Source organism: Nicotiana tabacum, chromosome 3 (assembly GCF_000715075.1).
Source record: "Nicotiana tabacum cultivar K326 chromosome 3, ASM71507v2, whole genome shotgun sequence".
NCBI lineage: Eukaryota > Viridiplantae > Streptophyta > Magnoliopsida > Solanales > Solanaceae > Nicotiana > Nicotiana tabacum.
The window spans coordinates 28585309-28602146 of NC_134082.1; the positions used below are offsets into that span (position 1 = coordinate 28585309).

At 43.1% G+C, this 16838-nt stretch overlaps 1 long non-coding RNA gene across 1 annotated transcript; it reads right to left on the minus strand.

The window, feature by feature from the left end:
• Positions 1-225: 225 nt before the first annotated feature.
• On the minus strand, positions 226-1290 carry LOC107767138 (uncharacterized). The gene is made up of 2 exons (XR_001643849.2): positions 390-1290; positions 226-283 (listed from the first exon to the last, which is right to left on the minus strand). It is a non-coding gene; the product is annotated as an uncharacterized LOC107767138 (long non-coding RNA).
• Positions 1291-16838: the final 15548 nt, after the last annotated feature.

Consider the following 16838-nt stretch of genomic DNA (forward strand, 5'->3'; position numbering starts at 1 on the left):
TGTAATAATTTAATTACGGGCCTAAAGCAAACTACGATATCCGAGAGTTGTTAATCTCCATACCATGCGAAATACATGAACAAAAACAAATAGAAGCTACATTAAAAATTGTTACGTATATGATGAAGAATCTACCATTACTTGAACAATGTTTTAGTGCAAAAAATATTTTGACATTTGAACAGATATTTCAGAGAAAAACTCAACTTTACCAATGAGAAATGCTTACTTGAACTTTACGCCTTTTTCCATCTTATGCTGGCTCACAAATGCAAGTGTTGAACTACATAAACACAAGAATCATGACTCAAATCCTATGCTAAAGAGGTACCAAGATTGGCCACAACGACACAGTCAAAAATATGAAAATAAAGATGAATGAAATATACGATTTGGGACTTGTCATTCCAATGATCAATTTATCGACTTCTTTAATTCCCTCAACCTTTCTTACAACCTTACTGTCAATGATTTTGCAGACATGACAAACCTCAAGGATTCAACTCCTTAAATAGTTTCCTTGCATCTGATTACATCTTTAGACCCTGAAACGGCTTGGACAAGAGCTCGACGGAACCGCGAACAAAATTCAACAACGGACCTCGAATCGACATCGGAAATTTCGAATCCATACACAAACTCAAATGACATTCATTTTGGAATGAAAATCAAAGAACAATCCTCACAACCACAACAGCAAACAGTAGTAATAGCAAAAGAAGAGTCAAGTGATATTAGAACAGTAGGTCTTTGGCCATCACTCAGTGCTATCACGATTTGCAAGTATATACAAGTGAAACGACTTTTTCCGGCAAATCTGATGGCATCTAGGCCTGGCACGGTTGGAGATGGTTTGGTCGCTAATGGAACTTAGGGTGTTGATTGGAGAAGTAGGATGCTGAAGGTTACTGATCTCGTTACTTGGTTTTGCAGGTTCAGGTTTGGGTGATGAAGGCTGCGTAGGGTGTTGTGTGTGCGTGTATGGTTTCCGGCGAGAGGGAGATGGGTGAGGGTCAAGGCTGGAACTGGAGAAGGACGGGCAGGTGTGTGTGAGGTGAAGCTTCGCCGGAGATGGCAGATGCGTGGTGAACGGAGGTTCGGCGATGGAGTTTTGGTGGTGAGGATGCGGCTGGTGGTCGACTGGTCAGTGACGGCTGAAGGTTGTTATGGAGACTAGGGTTTTTGTCATGGCTGCTTCCTTGTTTATGGCTACTGAAGCTTTTCTTTATCTCCTTCTCCTAGAGTTTTTCTTGTATATCTCCTGAAGAAGAAGATAGGGTCCCTATCCTAATAGAAAACGGCTAATCCTTAAATGTCTAGGTCTAGGTTTTTTCTTTGATTTTTCTTGTATATTATGCTAAATGGGGTGTCTAGGTTTGGGCTTTTGAGTTAATTAGCTAAGAGATTGGTTTAATTGGGCTACAAACAAGACTAAATTAGTCCAAAAAATTAATTCTATTCCCTCCACCTTTTTGTCTGTAGAATAATTTAGCAAACAAGATAAACTATTAAAAATAGTACTTAATCTTACTTAAGAAAATAACTATTAAAATAATACTAACCGTTTAAAACAAACCTATTTTTGATATTTTTTGAAGATTAAAAATGACTACAAAACCTTAATGAAACTATTTTTTGTAATTTTTATTTTTTGTTATAAAATAAAGTAAAAGAGTCAAAATTAGTGAAATACCGATATTAGGCCTAAATTAAATATTTACATGCTAAAATATAAAAAAATTTGGGGAGGGTCAAAAATCACATATCTACAAAAGGTTGGTTAAAGGAGTCAATGAGCCACTTGGTGACGACAAGGTGATTGAGTTGGTGAAGGTCCCGGTGATATTGATGTGGAACTTAGTGGCTAAGATGTCGAGCTTGGTAATTGGAAAGACGCTCCTTTCTTGGCTAGCCAGGGGAGTCCTGGTGGTTTATTTTGTTATCATTTCTTTTGTCCGGATTATTTCAGGGTTGTAATCCGGATATTGTCTTGTGACTCAAACCGTTCTATCCTTTTATTTTGCCTAGTTCGTTTAGTCATAGTAACTCGTTTAGTGTTGGCTAGGTTTGTTCCAGGGTTGTAACCCCAGTTTATTTTGCTTGTTTCGTTGTTCAAACCCTTTCACTGTCTGTCTAATACAATTTTCTGTTTTCTATTATTTCTAGTCATTTTTTGTTTAGTTCTCTTCTCCTTTTATAGTTCTTTTCATGCTGGCTTTAGTGACATGATATGCATGCAAAATTCTAGGCCTGATTTTAAAAGTTAGTTTAATCATGAAGCAATGAAACAATTTTGAAGATGATAGGGACATTTGAGGGAAATAAGTACAGATTTGGATATTTTGAGATCATTTAAAGCCCGAACTGTGTAAAACTGGGGCAGATAATTTGGAAAGTTAATAGGATGACAAGAATTTGTTAAAGGAGAATGCATCCCGGACAATTTGAAGCGAGAAACTTTGAGTTCAAGTGTATCTCAAGTAACAAGATAAAGCCAAGGAAGTTTTCTCCGAACAGACTGAGGGTATCCATTGTGAAGAAGAAATTACCCAACGAGAGTCTGTACTTGACAAGGTGTTAAGTGGAAAGCATATCAGTGATATCAATGTCGAAGCTGCAAAAGAAATGTTGTGCATGATCTTCTTTTTCATTCTCAAGTTGCATGTGTTGTACTTGGCATTTTCAGAGATTGGGAGGCCCTCTTTTAGCTACCCAAACACTTATATCATTTGATACCCTTTTGACCCTATAATGATTTCTTTGACCTCCCCTCTTTTGGAATCAAGTTAGAGTCATATGAAAAAAAAATTGTCCCCATAGGTTTATTTTATAAAGTTCATTCCAAAAGGAAAATTCAAGAAAAAGAAGAGAAAAATAGAAATAAATAAAAAAGAAAAAAAAGAAAAAAAAAAGAGAAAAAAAGAAAAAAGGAAAATAGTAACAAAAAGTAGTCTTTTGAACTATGTTCGACCTGATTCTTGTCACCACAAGATACGTAGGCAGCCTATCACGACCCGGATTTTCCACCATCGGGTGTCGTGATGGCGCCTACTATCGGAGCTAGGCAAGCCAAATATATAAAACATTTTTCCTGCTTTCTTCCAAACAATATAATAAACGAGACAAAATTTAAACGGAAGACTTTAAATCTAAAGCAACTGAGAACCAAAAGTGCGGAAGTTTGAACCAAAATGCTACCCAGAGTCTAGTGTCACTAGCTCACGGACTACTACAGAATACTACAATCAATGTCTGAAAGGAAAATACATCATGTTTGTCTGATACAAGATAAACAAACGAAAAACATGGAAAGGGACTTCGGCCTGCGAACGCCAGCTAGGCTACCTCGAGAGTCCCTGGACTAAAGATAGCTCCCAGAAGTCCTACTGCTACGGTCCGTAAGATGCTCCCTGATCTGTGCACAAAAATGTACAGAGTGTAGCAACAACACAACCGACCCCATGTGCTGGTAAGTGCCTAGCCTAACCCCGGCGAAGTAGTGACGAGGCTAAACAGTACCTACCACAATTAACCTGTACAGATATATATACAACAAGTACAAGAAAACAATAACAAGATAATACAAAGTAAAACTGGGAGGGGACATGCTATCGGGGAGTAACAGATAAAAATGAAATATCGGAAATAAGCAGAAGAACTTCGGTTTCCATGATATATATATATATAGTGGACGGTGTGCCACACGATCCCATAATATCATATTTAAGTGGACGGCGTGCCACACGATCCCATAATATAGTATATAAGTGGACGGCGTGCCACACGATCCCTTTTAACAATATATAGGTGGACGGCGTGCCACACGATCCCTTTTAACAATATATAGGTGGACGACGTGCCACACGATCCCTATTTCCATATACCATGTGGTAGGCGTACCACCCGTTCCCATTTCCACACGATCCCATAATATCATATATAAGTGGACGGCGTGCCACACGATCCCATAATATCATATATAAGTGGACGGCGTGCCACACGATCCCATAATATCATATATAATTGGACGGCGTGCCACACGATCCCATAATATCATATATAAGTGGACGGTGTACCACACGATCCCATAATATCATATATAAGTGGACGGCGTGCCACACGATCCCATAATATCATATATAAGTGGACGGCGTGCCACACGATCCCATAATATCATATATAAGTGGACGGCATGCCACACGATCCCATAATATAGTTCATAATATCTGACTTCATATAGTAGACCCCTTCAGGGGAGAATAACAACTCAATACCTTTAACCCGGCAAGGGTACATCTAACAACCCAAAATATCCCGACAAGGGAGAATATATATATCAGTCTACACATCCCGGCAAGGGAGTATTCACAACACATTCTCCTTTTAAATCATTCTTCCTCAACCGTTCACATTATATGAAACTTATCAAATAAACAAGGAGCTTGTGTCACATTATTCGAATTAAAAGCAATCAAGACTCATGGTCATGCTAGACTCCGGTGCATAGATAATCGTCACCATGCCTATACACCGTACTCCACATTAGCAAGTAGCAAATATCATCCTAATCCTATTCCCTCAAGCCAAAGTTAGAACAAACACTTACCTAGAATGCTCCAAACTCAACTCACGCTTCTAGTATAGCTTTACCTCTTGATTCCACCACCAATCCGCTCGAATCTAGTCATAAGTTACTTAATCACATTAATAATTACTAAATGAATCACTCCCCATGCATGAAAAATAAATTTTACAAGGTTTTTCCCAAAATGGTCAAAAACACCCCCGGACGCACGTGGTCGAAACTCGAGGTTTGGACCAAAACCCGGTTACCCATTCCCCCACGAGTCCAAATATATGATTTGTTTTGAAATCGGACCTAAAATTGAGGTCCAACTCCTCAGTTTGTAGAAGACCTAGGTTCTACCCAAACAACCAGTTTTACCCCTGAAAATCTTTGATTTGAAGTTGAAATTATGTTAAAAGATGTTAAGGAATAAAGAAATTAAGTTAGAAATCACTTACCAATCGTTTTGGAGAAGAAAAGTTGTTTGGAAAATCGCCTCTTAGGTTTTGTGTTTTTGAAAAGTGAAAAATGACTGAGATTTTTCGAACTTGTATACCTTTCTGAGGACCTGGCGCGGACCGCACAAAAATGTGTTGCGGCCGCGCCGAGTGGGAGAAAATTAGGGCTTCTCTGAACCCTTCCAGCGCGGACCGCACTGTTTTGGTGCGCGGCCGCACTAGTTAACCTGAAACCCTAGCCCTCAGACTCAGCCACGCGGACCGCACACAAATGCATCGCGGCCGCGCGGCTCCAGCGCGGACCGCGCGGAAATGACCGCGGCCGCGCTGGTGTCTGCAACACCTGAACCTGCATTTTCTTAAGTCCAAGACCTCCCGGGCCCCATTCAAAACTCACCCGAGCCCTCGGGGCTCCAAACCAAACATGCACACAACCTTAAAAACATCTTACGGACTTACTCGTGCGATCAAATCGCCAAAATAACATCATATACATAGGATCAAGCCTCAAAACACATGATTTTTCTCTCAACTTTCATAAAACTCAAATTCTCCACTTTAAGTCTGAAACATGTCATATGACGTCCGTTTTTAGCCAAACTTTACAGATAGTGCTTAAAACATATTTAAGACCTGTACCGAGCGCCGGAACCAACCTACGGGCCCGATACCTATATTTTCTAACTCATTTTCATTTCAAGTTTTCATATCATTTTCAGAAAAATAATTTCACACAAAAATTTATTTCTCGAGCTTGGGACCTCGGAATTTAATTCCAGTCACACGCCCAAGTCCCATATTTTTCTACGGACCCTCCGGGACCGTCGAATCACAAGTCCGGGTTCGTTTACCCAAAATGTTGACCGAAGTCAATATTATGCATATTAATATCGAAATTCATCAAATTTTTCACATAATTCACATATTCTAACATAAAACTTTCCGGCTACGCACCCGAACTACGCACGCCAATCGAGGCAACTAAAGCAAGGTTTTCAAGGCCTCGAAAGCACGGAACAAGGAAGAACTACGGTGATGACCCTTCAGGTCGTCACATTCTCCACCTCTAAAACAACCGTTCATCCTCGAACGGACAAAAGAAAGAAGTACCTGAGTCGGGAAATAAATAAGGATAACGGCTCCACATATCGGACTCGGACTGCCAGGTCGATGCCTCAGGAGGCTGACCTCTCCACTAAACACGCACCGAAGGAAAACTCTTCGACCTTAACTGTCGAACCTGCCGGTCTAGAATAGCCACCGGCTCCTCCTCATATGACAGATCCTTGTCCAATTGGACAGTGCTAAAATCTAACACGTGCGATGGATCTCCGCGATACTTCCGGAGCATAGATACATGAAACACGGGATGCACAGCTGACAAGCTAGGTGGCAAGGCAAGTCTATAAGCCACCTCTCCCACACGATCAAGAATCTCAAATGGACCGATGAACCTAGGGTTGAGCTTGCCCTTCTTCCCAAATCTCATCACGCCCTTCATAGGCGATACACGGAGCAATACCCGCTCCCCAACCATGAAAGCAACATCTCTGACCTTGCGGTCTGCATAACTCTTTTGTGTGGACTGAGCTGTACGAAGTCTATCCTGAATAATCCTGACCTTGTCCAAGGCCTCCTGAACCAGATCCGTACCCAATAATCGAGCCTCTCCCGGCTCAAACCATCCAACTGGAGACCGACATCGCCTACCATACAACGTCTCATACGGAGCCATCTGAATGCTGGACTGGTAGCTGTTGTTGTAGGTGAACTCTGCTAAAGGCAAAAATTGGTCCCACGAGCCTCCAAAATCAATGACACAGGCTCGGAGCATGTCCTCAAGAATCTGAATAGTCCTCTCGGACTGACCGTCCGTCTGGGGATGAAATGCTGTACTCAACTCAACCTGGGTGCCCAACTCTCGCTGAAACGCTCTCCAGAAATGAGAGGTAAACTGCGTACCCCGATCCGAAATGATAGATAGCGGCACCCCATGAAGGAGAACAATCTCCCTGATATAAATCTCGGCTAACCTTTCGGACGAATAGGTGGCTGCAACAGGAACAAAATGTGCTGACTTGGTCAGCCTATCAACCATGACCCAAACTGCATCAAACGTTTTCCGAGTCATCGGAAGTCCAGTAACGAAATCCATCGTAATCCTCTCCCACTTCCACTCGAGAAGTGCAATCCTCTGAAATAGACCACCAGGTCTTTGATGCTCGTACAAAACCTGCTGACAATTCAAACACCGAGCCACATGCACAACGATGTCTTTCTTCATCTTACACCACCAATAGTGCTACCTCAGATCCTGATACATCTTCGCGGTGCCCGGGTGAATAGAATACCGAGAACTGTGGGCCTCCGCTAAGATCAACTCTCGAATCCCATCAACATTGGGCACACAAACTCGCCCCTGCAATCTCAATACACCATCATCATCTAAGGTTACTTTCTTGGCACCTCCACGCTGCACCGTGTCTCTCAAGACACACAAATGGGGATCCTCAAACTGCCGCTCGCGGATACGCTCTAATAGTGAGGAACGAGCAACCGTGCAAGCTAACACTCTGCTAGGCTCAGAAATATCCAACCTCACAAGACGATTGGCCAAGGCCTGAACATCCAAAGCAAGCGATCTCTGGCTGACTGGAATATAAGCAAGACTACCCATGCTGGCGGACTTCCTGCTCAATGCATCGGCCACCACATTGGCCTTCCCCGGGTGGTATAAGATAGTAACATCATAATCTTTTAGCAACTCTAACCACCTCCTCTGCCTCAAATTCAACTCTTTCTACTTGAACAGATACTGAAGACTCTTGTGATCAGTGTAAACCTCACACGTCACGCCATATAAGTAATGCCTCCAGATCTTCAAGGCATGAACAATGGCTGCCAACTCGAGATCATGAACCGGATAATTCTTCTCGTGGATCTTCAACTGTCTCGAAGCATAAGCAATGACTTTGCCTTCCTGCATCAACACTGCACCAAGCCCAATACGAGACGCATCACAATAGACCGTATATGGCCCTGAACCTGTGGGCAAAACCAATACCGGTGCCGTAGTCAGAGCCATCTTGAGCTTCTGAAAGTTCGCCTCACACTCGTCCGACCACCTGAACTGGGCACCCTTCTGGGTCAATCTGGTTATAGGGGCTGCAATGGATGAAAACCCCTCCACGAATCGACGATAGTAACCTGCTAACCCTAGGAAACTCCGAATCTCCGCAGCTGAAGCTGGTCAAGGCCAGTTCTTGACTGCCTCTATCTTCTTCGGGTCTACCTGAATACCTGCTGCTGATACGACATGACCTAGGAATGCGATCGAACTTAACCAAAACTCGCACTTTGAGAACTTAGCATACAACTGACTACCCTTCAGGGTCTGAAGAACCACTCTGAGGTGCTGCTCATGCTCCTCCTGACTGCGGGGGTATATCAGAATATCATCAATGAAAACAATCACGAACCAATACAGATAGGGCCTGAACACTCGGTTCATCAATTCCATAAATGTTGTTGGGGCATTGGTCAACCCAAATGACATGACCAAAAACTCATAATGTTCATATCGAGTACGAAATGCTGTCTTAGGGACATCAGATGCCCTAATCCTCAACTGATGATAACCAGATCTCAAATCTATCTTCGAGAACACCTTCGCACCCTGAAGCTAGTCGAATAAATCATCAATCCTCGGTAGTGGATACTTATTCTTAATTGTAACCTTGTTCAATTGCCAGTAATCGATGCACATTCTCATCGAACAATCTTTTTTCTTCACAAATAACACTGGCGCACCCCAAGGCGAAACACTGGGTCTAATGAAACCTTTCTCAAGAAAATCCTGCAGTTGTTCCTTTAACTCTTTCAACTCCGGCGGGGCCATACGATATGGCGGGATAGAAATGGGCTGAGTGCCCGAAGCCAAATCAATACAAAAGTTGATATCCCTGTCAGGCGGCATACCCGGCAAGTCTGAAGGGAAAACCTTAGGAAACTCCCAAACAACGGGCACAGAATCAATAGAAGGGGCCTCCGCGCTAGAATCGTGAACATACGCCAAGTAGGCCAAATATCCCTTCTCGACCATATGCCGAGCTTTCACATACGAGATAACACTGTGGGTACAATGAACAGAAGTCCCTCTCCACTCTAAACGGTGTAAATCCGGTAAGGCTAAGGTCACGGTCTTGGCATAGCAATCCAAGATAGCATGGTACGGGGATAACCAATCCATCTCCAATATAACATCAAAGTCGACCATGTTCAAAAGCAACAAATCAACACGGGTCTCAAGACCCCCAAACACTACGATACAAGAACGATGAACTCGGTCGACCACAATAGAATCACCTACCGGTGTTGACACATAAACATGAATACTCAACGAGTCACTAGGCATAACCAAATAGGGTGCAAAATAGGACGACACATATGAATACGTAGATCCGGGATCAAATAGCACAAAAGCATCCCTATCACAGACCAGAATAGTACCTGTAATCAAAGCATCTGATGACTCAGCCTCTGGCCTGGCTGGCAAGGCATAACAACGGGGCTGGGCCCCACCTTCCTGAATCATATCCCTGGGACGATCTGCTGCTGGCTGACCCCTACCTCTAGTGGTCTGAGCTCTACCTCTAAGACCTCTACCTCCACCTCTATGTCCTCTACCCCCGCCTCTAGCTGGCTGGGCAGGCTGTGGGGCAACTGGTACCTGGACCATCGGGCGAGGACCTTGCTGCTGCGAGCTGCTGGAAGCTCGAGGGCAATATCTGGCAATGTGACTCACATCGCCGCAAGTATAACAAGCCCTCGGCTGCTGAGAATAACGAAGTGGTGGTGCGCTGATAGGTGTTGATGGTGAACTGAAGAGCTGCTGGTCAGAATACTGCGGCTGAGAACCACGACCACCTGGTGTACCATGAGAAGCCTGGAGAGCTGACTGAAAGGGCCTCGAAGGATGGCCTCTACCATAAGAATCCCTACCTCCAGACGAGGTACCACTGAATCTACCAGAATGATGGGGCCTCTTATCAGACCCAGGACCACCTCCCTGAGCAAGTGCCATCTCTATCCGGCGAGCACCATCTGCCGCCTCCTGAAATGAAATCTCACTACCGGCACTCATGGCCATCTGAACACGGATCGGCTGGGCCAATCTATCAATAAACCTCTGCACCCTCTCTCTTTCGGTGGGGAATATCACAATGGCATGACGAGTAAGATCAATGAACCGGGTCTCATACTGGGTGACCGTCATAGGACCCTGCTGGAGACGCTCAAACTGCCTGCGAAGAGCATCTCGCTGACTAACTGGAAGAAACTTCCCCAGAAATAACTCTGAAAATTGATCCCAGGTCAATGATGGTGACCCTGCTGGCCTGGCTAAACAGAAATCCCTCCACCAAGTCTTGGCGGATCCTGCCAGGCGAAAAGTGGCGAAGTCGACCCCATTGGTCTCTACAATGCCCATAGTCCGTAGAACCTCATGACAGCTGAATATGAAATCCTGAGCATCCTCTGAGGGGGTGCCACTATATGTGGTTGTGAAGAGCTTGGTGAAACGATCAAGCCTCCACAAAGCATCCGCGGACATAGCCGCACCATCGCTGGACTGAGCCGCAATACCTGGCTGGGCTGCCACAACTGGCTGAACTGCCACGGCTGGCTGAACTGCGGGAACTTGAGCCTGAGGAGCTACTGGCTCTAGAGTACGAGTATCAGGAGTTTGTACTCCTCCCCCAGCCTGAGATGTGGCTGGAGCTACGGGAAGCAAACCCGCTCTAGAAATGCCCTCCATAAAGCCTACTAGTCGGACCAAAGTGTCCTGAAGCACTGGAGTGGCTATGAAACCCTCTGGGACCTGAGCTGGGCCCACTGGAGCTGATGGAGCTGGAACCTCCTTGTCATAGTCAGTACAAGGCTCCACCTCTGGGACTGCTACTCGGGGCTGAGCTCTGCCTCGGCCTCTGGCACGGCCTCGCCCTCTGCCCTTGATAGGAGCTGGGGGCTTGGGCTACTGCGCAGTAGAAGAGGAAGCACGTGTTCTCACCATCTACGAAAGAACAGAGTAGTAGGACGATCAATACTTGAGAATCAGAATCGCACGACACGAATGAACAAAGTGAAGTTTTCCAAACTCAGTAGCCTCTGCGGGATAAATACAGACGTCTCCGTACCGATCCCTCAGACTCTACTGAGCTTGTCCGTGAGTTGTGAGACCTAAGTAACCTAGTGCTCTGATACCAACTTGTCACGACCCGGATTTCCCACCATCGGGTGTCGTGATGGCGCCTACTATCGGAGCTGGGCAAGCCAAATATATAAAACATTTTTCCTGCTTTCTTCCAAACAATATAATAAACGAGACAAAATTTAAACGGAAGACTTTAAATCTAAAGCAACTGAGAACCAAAAGTGCGGAAGTTTGAACCAAAATGCTACCCAGAGTCTGGTGTCACTAGCTCATGGACTACTACAGAATACTACAATCAATGTCTGAAAGGAAAATACATCATGTTTGTCTGATACAAGATAAACAAACGAAAAACATGGAAAGGGACTTCGGCTTGCGAACGCCAGCTAGGATACCTCGAGAGTCCCTGGACTGAAGATAGCTCCCAGAAGTCCTACTGCTGTGGTCCGTAAGCTGCTCCCTGATCTGTGCACAAAAATGCACAGAGTGTAGCATCAGCACAACCGACCCCATGTGCTGGTAAGTGCCTGGCCTAACCCCGGCGAAGTAGTGACGAGGCTAGACAGTACCTACCACAATTAACCTGTACAGATATATATACAACAAGTGCAAGAAAACAATAACAAGATAATACAAAGTAAAACTGGGAGGGGACATGCTATCGGGGAGTAATAGATAAAAATGAAATATCGGAAATAAATAGAAGAAACTCCGGTTTCCATGATATATATATATATATATATATATATATATAGTGGACGGCGTGCCACACGATCCCATAATATCATATATAAGTGGACGGCGTGCCACACGATCCCATAATATAGTATATAAGTGGACGGCGTGCCACACGATCCCTTTTAACAATATATAGGTGGACGGCGTGCCACACGATCCCTTTTAACAATATATAGGTGGACGGCGTGCCACACGATCCCTATTTCCATATACCACGTGGTAGGCGTACCACCCATTCCCATTTCATCTTTACCACAATGCACAATATGTCACCGGCAACGGAGGCCAATAACCAAGTGGACGACGTGCCACACGATCCCAATTCATATCATATATAAGTGGACGACGTGCCACACAATCCCATAATATCATATATAAGTGGACGGCGTGCCGCACGATCCCATAATATCATATATAAGTGGACGGCGTGCCACACGATCCCATAATATCATATATAAGTGGACGGCGTGCCACACGATCCCATAATATCATATATAAGTGGACGGCGTGCCACACGATCCCATAATATAGTTCATAATATCTGACTTCATATAGTAGACCCCTTCAGGGGAGAATAACAACTCAATACCTTTAACCCGGCAAGGGTACAGCTAACAACCCAAAATATCCCGACAAGGGAGAATATATATATATCAGTCTACACATCCCGGCAAGGGAGTATTCACAACACATTCTCCTTTTAAATCATTCTTCCTCAATCGTTCACATTATATGAAACTTATCAAATAAACAAGGAGCTTGTGTCACATTATTCGAATTAAAAGCAATCAAGACTCACGGTCATGCTAGACTTCGGTGCATAGATAGCCGTCACCATGCCTATACACCGTACTCCACATTAGCAAGTAGCAAATATCATCCTAATCCTATTCCCTCAAGCCAAAGTTAGAACAAACACTTACCTCGAATGCTCCAAACTCAACTCACGCTTCTAGTATAGCTTTACCTCTTGATTCCACCACCAATCCACTCGAATCTAGTCATAAGTTACTTAATCACATTAATAATTACTAAATGAATCACTCCCCATGCATGAAAAATAAATTTTACAAGGTTTTTTCCAAAATGGTCAAAAACACCCCCGGACCCACGTGGTCGAAACTCGAGGTTCGGACCAAAACCCGGTTACCCATTCCCCCACGAGTCCAAATATATGATTTATTTTGAAATCGGACCTCAAATTGAGGTCAAACTCCTCAGTTTGTAGAAGACCTAGGTTCTACCCAAACACCCAATTTCACCCCTGAAAATCTTTGATTTGAAGTTGAAATTATGTTAAAAGATGTTAAGGAATAAAGATATTAAGTTAGAAATCACTTACCAATCGTTTTGGAGAAGAAAAGTTGTTTGGAAAATCGCCTCTTAGGTTTTGTGTTTTTGAAAGTGAAAAATGACTGAGATTTTCCGAACTTGTATACCTTTCTGAGGACCTGGCGCGGACCGCACAAAAATGTGTTGCGGCCGCGCCGAGTGGGAGAAAATTGGGGCTTCTCTGAACCCTTCCAGCGCGGACCGCACTGTTTTTGTGCGCGGCCGCACTGGTTAACCTGAAACCCTAGCCCTCAGACTCAGCCATGCGGACCGCACAGAAATGCATAACGGCCGCACGACTCCAGCGCGGACCGCGCGGAAATGACCGCGGCCGCGCTGGTGTCTGCAACACCTGAACCTGCATTTTCTTAAGTCCAAGACCTCCCGGGCCCCATTCAAAACTCACCCAAGCCCTCGGGGCTCCAAACCAAACATGCACACAACCTTAAAAACATCTTACGTACTTACTCGTGCGATCAAATCGCCAAAATAACATCATATACATAGGATCAAGCCTCAAAATACATGATTTTTCTCTCAACTTTCATAAAACTCAAATTCTCCACTTTAAGTCCGAAACACGTCATATGACGTTCTTTTTTAGCCAAACTTTACAGATAGTGCTTAAAACATACTTAAGACCTGTACCGAGCGCCGGAACCAAACTACGGGCCCGATACCTATATTTTCTAACTCATTTTCATTTCAAGTTTTCATATCATTTTCAGAAAAACAATTTCACACAAAAATTCATTTCTCGGGATTGGGACCTCGGAATTTAATTTCGGGCACACGCCCAAGTCCCATATTTTTCTACGGACCCTCTGGGACCATCGAATCACAGGTCCGGGTCCGTTTACCCAAAATGTTGACCGAAGTCAATATTATGCATATTAATATCGAAATTCATCAAATTTTCACATAATTCACATATTCTAACATAAAACCTTCTGGCTATGCGCCCGAACTGCGCACGCCAATCGAGGCAACTAAAAGCGAGGTTTTCAAGGCCTCGAAAATGTGGAACAAGGAAGAACTACGGGGATGACCCTTCGGGTCATCACACAGCCTTAAGGTTCGGTCGCACCAAATAAAATATTTTATAATCCCACGAATTCGAAAGTGGGGCAGTCTTTCTTAGAAATTTCATTTAAAAAACAGAAAAAAGAGAATCAAATTCCATTGTTTTAGAAATTGGGAAAATGTTTTTAGAATGAATTTCAAAAGTTGTAAATAAATTAACCCTGTTGTCTTAGTTATTTTGAGCCTTTATGATATCCTTTCTTTCTAACCTTATCCAAAAGCCTTATTACAGTCCAAAAAAGACCTCCCAGATAATCTTTAAGAGTACCGAGTCAGACATGCCAAGAGCATATGATATTTCTATCGTGGTTAATGCCTTGTCATCTATAGAATTAGAGGGAAAAAAAGAAGAAAAGAAAAAAATGAGAGAGTCTTATCGGTGAAAACTTTCACATGCACCATAAGGCGATGGTAAGTTGAGAGAAAAGAACAAAATTAGAGAGTCTTATTGGTGAAAACCTTCACAGGCATCATAAGGCGACGGTAAGTTGAGAGAAAGAATAAAATAAGAGAGGCTTGATGGTGAAAACTCTTTGGGCACTACAAGTGGAATAAGGACCGTGAATCAGATAGGATAATCGGAGCATGGAATCAGAGGTACAACAAGAGTTGAACATTAGACTTTTTTGACAATTAGGGCACTTAATCCAAAGGTTCATGTCATGGTCATTAGAGTTGGTATCCGCATCTGATAAGTCTCTACTTTGTTGTTTTCTTGTTAGGAATCATCTCTTTGCATTGTCCTTTATTCTCTTCCTTTTGTCTTGTTTACTTCCTTTTTCTGAGTCTGTTTGGTTAGAACAAGTGAGAAATGACTTCAAAATTTGCCACTAGCTTTCCAATTGTACAAAACAGAATCTGGCTAGTACATCAAAGTGGCATACGTTAGGAAAGAACAGTATGTGCATTGAGTTGGTAACAATCAACGTGCTTTGGGATTCATGTGAAATACAAAGGTTCGGTATATGTCAATTCATGAGCACAATGCAATAGATAGAAGGTGTTGGGTTTGAACGGATCAGAGGTATTTTCTGTGATAAGGATGACAAAGAAAGTGGTCAGTCAATAAACAAGCAAGGTCTTTCGAATTGAAATCAAAGTTATCATGGAAAGTGAAGGAGCAATCGCCCTCAAAGTCAAGGCCACAAACCAACCACCATGTTTAAACTCACAAGTTTTCTTTGTTTGAAATAGGGTTGAAGACTATGTCCAAATCAAAGCTTGGAAGCTTGAATTTTTTTCAAGTGTCGTGCCCAATTTTGTCAGCACAAAGGCGGTTTGAGAAGGGGAAAGATAATTTGTTCGATCTGCAGGAACCCTCCATGAGGAAAGCATGGTTCAGGGGCAAGGAATTTTGTTCGTTCTGCAGAGATCCTCCAGGAAGAGAGCATGGCTTAGGTAAGTTCATTTTCGGCTTCTCAGGACCCTTCTGGATAATGAGATTTAGTTTCAAGTTTTCAGGACCCTCCTGGATAATGAGATTTAGCTTTAAGTGTTCAGGACCCTCCTGGATAATGAGATTTAGTTTCAAATTTTCAGGACCCTCCTGGATAATGGGATTTAATTTTAAGTTGTCAGGACCCTTCTGGATAATGGGATTTAGTTTTAAGTTTTTTTGGACCCTCATAGATAATGAGATTTAGCGTAAGTTTTACCTTTAGGAAAAAGAATTTAGCCTTTAGGTTTTCACTCTTAAGATGAGATTTAATTTTAATTTTTTAGAGCCCTCCTGGATAATGGATTTAACTTTTAAATTCTTATAGCTCTTTTGGATAATAGGATTCGATTAGCACACGCAGATGTTTCCGGTACCAAACTGGGGCACAGAAGTTTCTTTTGTTTTTTCTGTTTTGTGGTAGTTGTAGGCGCCTACCTGGAAAACAAGGGAATTCATTTCAAAGATTAAGCATCAGGCGCCCACTTGAAAAACAAGGGAATACATTTCAAGTTTTTACATCAGGCGCCCACCTATAATAAGGGAATACATTTCAAGTTTTGGCATCAGGAGCCCACCTGGATAACAAGGGAATACATTTTAAGTTTTTGCATCAGCCGTCCACCTGGAAAATAAGGGAATACATTTCAAGTTTTGGCATGTGATGACCCAAAAGATCATCACTGGTTTTAGAAATGATTATGCGTTCCGAGGTCTTGGAAACCTCTTTCAACATCACCTCGATTTGCGTGCGCAGCCTGCCAGAAAGCCATTTTGTGAAAATCTGTGAAAAATGATAAATTTTGGCTATAAAATGAATTAAGTTGACTTCGATCAACATTTTGGGTAAACGGACTCGGACCCATGATTTGATGGTCACGGAGGGTCCGTAGGTAAATATGGGATTTGGGCGTATGCCCGGAATTGCATTTCGAGGTCCCAAGCCCGAGAAATAAAATTTTAAATAAAATTATTTTTTGAAATTATTTATGCTATTTGGAAATGAATTGTGAT